This window comes from Hibiscus syriacus, unplaced genomic scaffold, assembly GCF_006381635.1.
Source record: "Hibiscus syriacus cultivar Baekdansim isolate YM2019G1 unplaced genomic scaffold, ASM638163v2 tig00110432_pilon, whole genome shotgun sequence".
NCBI lineage: Eukaryota > Viridiplantae > Streptophyta > Magnoliopsida > Malvales > Malvaceae > Hibiscus > Hibiscus syriacus.
The window spans coordinates 79,654-89,251 of record NW_024062735.1 but is presented as its reverse complement, the minus strand read 5'-3'; the positions used below and the strand labels follow the sequence as shown (position 1 = coordinate 89,251).

General features: G+C 33.5%; 1 pseudogene; it reads left to right on the top strand.

Annotated features, from left to right (window-relative positions):
* Positions 1–931: 931 nt before the first annotated feature.
* On the top strand, positions 932–5,313 carry LOC120125537 (annotated as a pseudogene).
* The last annotated feature ends 4,285 nt before the right edge of the window (positions 5,314–9,598 follow it).

Here is a 9,598-nt window from a genome sequence, read left to right as displayed (position 1 = left end):
TAAGGAGGTTTTTTTAATTAGACATTGTCGTTGTCTCGTTTTGTATGTGTTGTTCTAATAAACATACAAAACTCTACTTTAAAAAAGTTGTGATCTTCCAAGAAAATATGTTTTATCTTATCGTAAAAACTATCTAACGGGATAAAAGTAAGACAAATTAACATATTTCCCACTACCTCTTTATATAGAATGAATATTAAGTCAATCTATTAAGTATTCAAAATTATGCACCTCATCAAATTAAATATAACTTATGGTTTCTATTTAACTCTATGATACTTTAATATCTATGACACATGTAACATAATTGGTCACTTAATTTTGCATCATATTTATGACAATATTGTACGTTATACATATGTTTCCACAATTATAAATTATAATCTAACATTAGAACTAATTAATTAAAAAAGATTAGAAGTCAATTTGATCTAAAAATTAGGACTAAATTGATTAAATTTATCAAACACAATGATTAATTTGTGTTTTAAACCTTTAAAATTAATAAAACCAAGTATATTATATTTATTATAAGTCTGAAATTTTCTTTAATTGTAAAATAAATTGTTATTGATTTTTATTTATATTTATTTATTAATAAATTAAATCATAAGGAAAAGGAAAACAATACAAAAAAAATGCTATAGATGATAATGCATATCATCTATTAACATTTAATAGAGAAATTAACAGGATGATTGATGAAAGTACCTAATTCATATATATAATTTTAACCCAAATAAAAAATCTACGTAATTTATATATATAAATTTTCTAACATTAATAACAAACTTGTAAATTTAACCCAAATACAACGTTTAAATTTTATTTATTAAAAAAATAAACTTAAAAAAGTTGAAATAAAAATAGCAAAAATAAAATACTGAAATAAATGTTAAACCCTAAAATAAAGTTGTAAAGGAGGATTGAAGGCAAATAGGCGTTAGCCCCTTAATCACTCGATCACTCAGCCCGACAGCCCCTCCCACTCTCAGCCTCTGTTCACCCACGGCTACATCCGTTGCTCTTGGTTTGATTTGCTCGGTTGCTCCACCCACAGCTGAACCGACAGCTTCAAAATAAGAAAAAAATAATTCTCAATGGTAAATAAAAAGTCCTGTTCGCCGGCAAGCTTCATTGATTCGACTGTAGTAAGTTATGATTTTCTCTATTTCTTCATTTTTCTTCCCTGCATGTTTTTTATTTTTTTATTGTTTATCCAATTCTAACTGTGGTGTATTAGGTTCCAGGGGATGTGGTGCTTGACCTCTCCTCCATGACCAACCAGACCATCAAGCTAGGTGGTGGTATCCGTCAGGTCTGTCTGTTTCTCTCATGATCCTTGTATATTTTTTTGTCTGATCTTTAAAAGTTTTAATAGATGATAATGAAAAGTGGATGAATTTCTTTTTTCCCCCAGGATTGTGATGCTATTCTGTGATGAAGGCTGGAACACTTAGATTCTCGAAACCAAATAAGTACTGGGTTGAAAGTTCTCAAAAAAGGGTTAGTTCCATGCTTGTGTAATTCTACAGTTCCAGTGAAAGCTTTTTGATTATTGTGCCCATTATTTTCAGTATCACAGTTATGATTTCGTGGTTTCTCTATACAGTATGTGCCTTGCGTGGAAGATACTGTTCTTGGTATTGTGGTAGACTCTAAAGCTGATGTAAGTCCTGTTTTAGTTGTTAACTAAATGTTGAATGCTGTGATAGTTTGCTGTTTTCTTTGTATCGTATACTTTAACTGCTCGCTTTGTCTTTTTAGTGCATGAAATATTTGTATTTGTATTCTATTCTGATGGGCGGTGTATCAGGGGAGTGAAATCAATTTGGTTATTCTCCTATTGAGTATTTGGTTGGGTTATAGTTATGCATGGAAAGTTCAGATTTCTTTCCAGTTTTTCTTCTTCTCCTCCTGATTTTGTCTTTACTACCATGAAGAGTGGTAGGTGATGCTATTCTGTGAGAAGCTAGCAAAAAGAGAGGGAGCAACTGTCTTTAGCTATAACAGGATAAAGGAAAAATGAAAGTCCAACTATGTTAATAGTGCCTTATTGTAATAATGTAATTTTCCTGTTATTCTCTTCAACTGATGAGTGAAAAGCAAAAGAAGATTGCATGAAATGATCATAGAGAAGTGTTTATGTAATTGATAGAAACTAACTGAAAATTTTGGAGCTTATTCGCAAAGATCAATTTGTAATCCACAGGTCCAGTATGAAAATTTTAAGATGGATGAGATCTGATGAGAATGTGTTAGTAGGAACTGATTTTCAGTAGAACATAGTATTAGGCTATTGAAAAGCAGTTTATCTCCACATAAGATGCCTGCTTTTGCATGTACCTGGTTAAATTTGGTTTCTATTTCGTAGTTTCCTTTCCTTCTTTTTCCATTCAATTTCAATAGAAGGACATGCATGAGTGGCAAAGATGGCTAAAGCTAATTTCTATGTGCTTGTCATGCATCATGAGCAAACAGTTGATTCAGTGAGAAAAATCTCAATGAGTTAGTTAAGGAGATATTAGCTGAAAATTGAGTATTTGGTATGGTAAACAATGATTAGGGAGGACATATTGATTTAGTTTCTTGATAAAAATGGATTCAAATGTCACTTTCTAATGTTGCTGGTTTAAATGCCTACTGCCTGAAAGTTTGTCTATGCTTCTCTCAACTAGCTATAATTATCCATGCTCACTAGAGAACTGAACTTGAAGACTAGCATTGCCTGATTTTTCAAAGATTATTGAAGCCTGAAAGTTGAGAGACTATACTCAAGGTGAAGCACTAGTGTTTCATTGGCAAGTTCTTATCGAAGAGATTGCCAATCTATTAACAGTGACATTGCACAAGTAGGTCTCCTCTCTCAGAATTTCTTTTGGCTAAGTACAAGGTTGGCTTTCATTTTCAGAGTTCGATAGCAGTCACCCGATTTTCGTTCATATAACCAGGCTCGCATTTTCCACCTCAATGGCCATATTTAATTAAACAACAGTCAATTTACTATTTTGTGATGAAGAGAATTTGACCACTGGTGCAGATGCTGTGGAACTTGTTTGGGTTTCACATTGAAGAAGAAAGAATAAAATTACATGGAGGAGATTGTTTGACTCTTCCACAATAGTATTCTGCATCTTGAAGCAACTTACACATGCAAATATATATATATATATATATATATATATATATATATATATATATTGCTTTGAAACTAATTATATATATTTGTACCCTGTTTGAATATGGTTGTCTACCATGTCCTTTCTAGTTGCAATGATCTGTATTTTGATGAGTTGCTTATAAATATTATGTTCCTTGTATTTCATAATTTTGAAGGGTAAACCTGCTTTTCTGAAATGGAAATTACATTTTTCTCATTATTTTATTGTACCTTTTTCCTTCCAGAATTTTCTGATTGACATCAAAGGACCTGCTTTGGCCTTTTTGCATGTGCTTGCATTTGAAGGGGGGACCAGGAGGAATATACCAAAGTTTGAGGTATGGATACTTTCATTTCATGTTTGTTAATTATTACAAGCCACTGCATTCCATCGAGATGTTCTTATGCCATAAACTCATGGACACACATTAATGGAATCTTTTCATAATTCAATCTTATTTCCAACGGGCTTGTTTGGATTGTACCTTCTGGAGGAACATTATTTGCCGAGGAAAACAAGCCCAATTATCTTGTTTGACCTTGGACCTTCTGGATTCATGGTACAGCATCACTGATTTATTGATTTTTGTGTAACTTTATCAAAATTCTAGATGGCATAAATCAGAGTATCATAGTGATTATTTATGCAAATATCATATTTCAACTGAATTTCCTTTGTGCACCAATGCATAACTTGCCAACAATTTTGTGCGTACTTGCCAACAATGTTTTGAGATTAATTCTTGCAATTCTTGAAGTTACAAACTAGAAATTGGTTTATTTTCTGAATTTTGTGTGCACATGTTTGCAATTAATGTGGTATCTTGTCTTAGTCATGCATGTTTGTGTATAATTCTTTTCTTTACAGGTTGGTACTCTTCTTTATCTTCGGGTTGTGAAAGCAAACTTTGGCATGAACCCTGAATTGTCCTGCACTGATGGTTAGTCAACATGCCCTTATATTTGCACCAACAAATGCCTTTTTTTCCTTGTAAATGTCGTATTTTCGTATGGATGTTACCTTTAAAATCTGTCATGTATAGCCAGTGGAAAAGCTGCTGAATTTGGCCCCCTCAGAGATGGATACATGTTTGAAACTTCAAATGGCTTATCAAGAAAGTTAGTCAGCTCTATATTTGAATACTTGACTTTCTATTTTTATCATTGCCCGTCTTAGCTCCCTCTTTTTGGTTTTACAGGCTGTTAAGTTCGCCAACATGTCCGGTTCTTGAGGCTCTTGGCAAGAAACTCTCCTTTGAATAGCTGTTGGCTTAAACGGTCGGGTTTGGGTATGATCCTTGAGTTAGTAATTTTTATTGCAGTTGGTTAAGCTGTATCTTACCCTTTTCCTTTTAACATGCTACGGTTCTTTTCCCTCATCAATTCAAATGTAAAACGCATTCAGGCACCTTTTAAGCCACTAATTTTTCTTTTCTATATGCTAGAAATTATAACTCGATTCAAAATTTCTGTAACACTAAGACTACTCTATGGTGCTTTATTGAAGGTGAATGCTGCCTCTCCAGACACCATTGTTGTTGTTGCTAATGCAATCATGAACTCAGAGCCTCTGAGCACAGCGCAGCAGATAATTATGGTGGAGAATTTGCTTAAGAACATTCAGTGAAGTTGGTTGAGAAGTTATATGGATAACTTAAGATCTATGGAGAATGGTATGTCTTTCTCGAATCATTTCGGTCTGATTTTCGTTTTATTGTATTGGCACTGGCATAAATCTCAGTGTTTTTCCATGCAGCTATATGATTTGATGGGCATGCATACTCATTGATCGTTCCGTTGCCAAGCGAACAACCGAAAATGTAACGTGCAAAAGGTTAAGGTAATTTGACCATGTTCAGTAACAATCATGAATGTAAAATCTCTGAAATGTTGGAATTTGTTTACTTTATTTAGTATTCTTCTAGTGAACTTTGTATCATCATAGAAGAAGTAGTAGCAAGGTAGCAGCAGAGGAATGGCAAAAAAAAAAAAAACAGTGGAATTATTTCGGTTGCTTTTAAATTCCAACTTTCAGCATCTCATTTAGTTGGTGAATTATTAAACTTTAGTCAGTATACATTAGTTTTGTAAGAAGTTCTGTCTGTTCATTTATGAAAACACTCATTAATGAAGGCTTTGCAAGATCGATGCCATGGGAGACAGCTGCAGCTTATTCTTATTCAAGCTATTACGAATCTATGTACGTCATAGATGGCAGATAATGTGTAATTAATTGGTGGCCTTAAGTAAAAAGAATATTATTTTTCTTAAAGTTCTTGGATTTAGTTAATTATTGCAAACGTTTACAGAATGTATGCTTTATCAATGGACAAATATTATTTTGTAATCATGCTAAACAATGTTAAACTATGATTGTAAGAACTTATGTTTAAGCGGGAGTAGGGTTGCACATAATTCGGATTTCAATCCGATCCGGATCGGTTTTTATCCGATCCGGTTTTTTCCCATAGAAAAAAAACCGGTTTATAAAATAACCGGTTCGGTTTTAACCGGTTTTGGAGGGCCGGATATCCTAACCGGTGTAACCGGTTTCGGTTTTAAAAAACCGGTTTTTTTTAAAAAACCGGTTATAAAAAAACCGATTTTAATATTCCAGATTGCTCATAGGGAACCGATTCCCCCCAAGGGGTACCGATTCCTCACTGAATGGTTGGCTCCGAGATTTCCAGAATGCTCGGAGGGAACCGATTCCCCCATAGGGGTACCGATTCCCCCCTATTCAACGGTCGAAATATTTGAATTTTACACTTAGGGAACCGATTCCCTATGAGAGGGTACCGATTCCCCCATGCTCTAAGCATTTTTATTAAATGTTTTCACACTTAAACGGCTATATTATCTTCATTAATTATCACTAACGTTCAGAAGTGATTCAAGGTGTATTTAAGCAAGCTTAGAAGTCATTGATCAAGACAAGAAACATCAAGCAACTAGAATCAAGAGAGAATCAAAGAGAAAGCATCAAACCTCAAGTTCGATAAATTCAAATACTTAATTGAAATACTTAATTAACTCAACATAATTGAAATACTTAAATACTTCAAGTTTGATAAATTCAAATACTTAAAAACTTCCAAGTTCGATAAATTCAAATACTTAAAACTTCAAGTTCGATAATTGAAACAAAGTTTACGATAATTGAAATAAAGTTATAAAATAAACTACATTGCCATCTCTTCTTCATCATCTTCGCCTTCTTCGTTTGGAGGGGATATTCCAAGTTCGACTTCTTCAATGTGTAAGTTTGCTTCCAAATCGGCATCAATTGCATCTTCTAGGGTGGTGATATGTTGCTTACGAGCCGCTCCATCCAAATAATCCTTTAAACAATGCATACTTCCACCGACTCGGACTTAGTCTTGATCTCCGTTGCGATATAACCCTGCCACTAACAGAAAAAGCGGATTCCGAAGCTACCGTAGAAGCTTGGACGGTTAGTAAATCACGGGCCATGGCGGCTAGAATCGGAAATTGTGCTTCCTTTTCTTTCCACCAAGCCAAAATATCCAAACTTTCAAACTCTTCAAATGTCATTTTTGATAGAAAATCGCATGACATATAATTTCCCAACTCGCTACTTGGGTGGTAGTACGTGATCGTTTGGATTGGGAATTTACAAGAGTGTTAAAAAGATTCAAATTTATGTTACTTGGACGTCTACTAGATGATTCCGCATTCATTCTCATTTGATCGTGTATTACACTACTTGATCCGTATTTATTTAAATAAATTGCAAACATGTCTCGAAAACATTTGTTAAAATAATTTATTTGGTTTTGGACAAAGTTGGGTTCATCATCGGTTAGATTAAAAGCAAACGCAATTTGTTCAATTAGTGTTTCAACCCCACCAACATTTAACGTTGGGTTTAAAGCGGCGGCACAAGTAAAAATGGGGGGAATCTCCTTAAAATATTTTAAAAGTTTTTCCTTCATTGCAAAGCCAATTTCTTGAAAAACTTCGGTTTCAAATTCAAAGTCATTTAGTCGGGTAGCCAACAAAAATATTTGATTAAGAACCAACGGGCTAGTAGGGTAATAAACACCGGATAAAAAAGTTGTTGCATTTTTAAAAACCTCAAGCAAATCGGTTATTTTGGCTATAGTTTCCCAACTCGAATCCGGATAAATGTCTGGGACATGACCCCTCTCGAAAAGCCGATCGTGAAATGTTTGCAATGTTTCCCTTTGCCTTAAGGCAGTATGCATCATCATCCAAGTTGAGTTCCAACGAGTTGGACAATCCAAATTAGGACCCAAAGCTTTTTTATTAACAGACTTACAAAATCGTTTATAATCATTTAGTCTTTGTTGTTGTTACAAAGAATCGATTTTATCATTGTTTTAAATTCTAATCTAATTGGCTCAATAACCTCCAAACCGGCTTGCACGGATAAATTAATTATGTGTGCAACGCAACGGGTATGAAAAAACGCACTGTCTAAAATCGGTGAAAGTAATATTTTCAATCTTGGAACCGCGTTTGTATTATTCGATGCATTATCAAAAGATATAGAAAAACTTTATTTTCTAATTTATAAAGACAAATTACCCGTTTTAAAAGTGTAAATAAATTAGCACCGGTATGCGGCTCACCGAATAATTCAAACGCGATTGTTCTTTTCATCATTTGCCAATTATCTTGATCTAACCAATGTGACGTAACGGCTAAAAAAGAATTTCCGGTATTATGAGGGGAACTCCAAACGTCACATGTAAGCGACACACCATAACGGTGTTCTTGGAATCCTAAAATCATTTTTTCCCTCGCCGTACGCCACATTTTTATAGCATCTCTTCTAAGGGTAGTACGACTTACTTGAGTATAACGTGGTTGCATTAGTTGTTGAATTGTTGTCGTGAAATCTTCATCATCAAAGTGGTCGAACGGCAATGCTTTTGTAATCACGAACTTTGTAAACGCTTCTCGTAATTTTTCGTTGTCGTAAACAAAAACACCACCTTGCGGTGTAAGATTCGATTGACTAGGATCCGATCTTGAGCGAAGTGCCTTGCATGATTTTGTCAAATGGTTCTTCAACGATGTGTTTCCTTCCGATGCAAGAAACTTTAGACAAAGTTTACAACGCGCCCTCCTCGAGCCATTTGACATCTCACATAAATCGTAGTGATCCCAAATATCTTTGTTTCGAGTGTGTTCGATCACTCTCACGACTTCAAGGTTTCCCCCGACGGAAGATTCAGCAGTGTTACTCATGATGAATAAAAAATTACAAAACTAAGATTTGAGAGATGTTTAAGTGTTGTGTAATAAGATTTGAGAAAGTTGTAATCAACCAAATACATCCCCAACCTATTTATACATGTTTAGGGTGGTAAAATGGTAATTTTTTAAAGAAAAAACGGTCAAAAACGGTCACAAACGGCTATATTAACGGCTAGTTTTTTAAACCCAGACCGGTTTTTTTTCGGATAAAAACCAGTTTTTTAACCGGTTTTTTTCAAACCGGTTTTTTATCCGGTAAAAAAACCGGTTTAGGTTTTTTTTCTCCAAACCGGTTAAAATAACCGGTTTAAAAAAATCCGATCCGGTTAAAAAAAAACCGTTTTTCCCAAAACCGGTTTCGGATATTTTTTTCGGATATTCGGATATTCGGATTTTTTGTGCACCCCTACGGGGAGTATAAGGAGCGACAATTTATTTTAAGACTGAAAGACAATAGTTTTGGGTACAATTGAAAATGTTGCATTATTATGTTACATTATTTGTAATATTTTAGATTCAAAAAGTTATATTTTAGGTTGTGTTAACTTAAAATGTTATGATTATTATCACATTTTCAGTTGGTCCTAAAGTCGTAGGTTTTTAGTATTAAATTAGGTTATCGCAAAGTAAAATTAACCATGTTTAAGCTATCAAAATGTAGATTAAAGTCTACCCATAAAAAATATTAGTACACAGTTAAACTTTTGCATTCTTTTTGAAAATTTAAATTCAAGTCGGATTGGATAGATTATGTTTGAAAGACATAGTCAAGTTGGATCATATATAGGATAAAAAATTTGATTTGATATAATATATAATAATAATTATAAATATATTTTTATATATTCTTTTTTTTAATTAAATCCTTATTTTACTTAATAAAATTAATAATTATTTAAAAGATTCATAGTCTCTTTCCACTAAAATAATTTTCGTTGTCCATTGTACATGGGAGAAATAACATGGTGAGTAGGGGTATCAAATATTTTTTTAATAAATTTTATATCAAAATATTTAAAAAAATTAATATAATTTTTTGAAAAAAATATCGTACTACTTTTAAGTAAGTTGACATACCTTAAGGGGTTGTTTGGTGCAAGGAATGTGGGATTCTCATGGGAATGAAATCTACATTCTCATGTTTGGTTGGCCGGGAATCTCATTCCCGGTAATGTTTTATTACCAATAGTA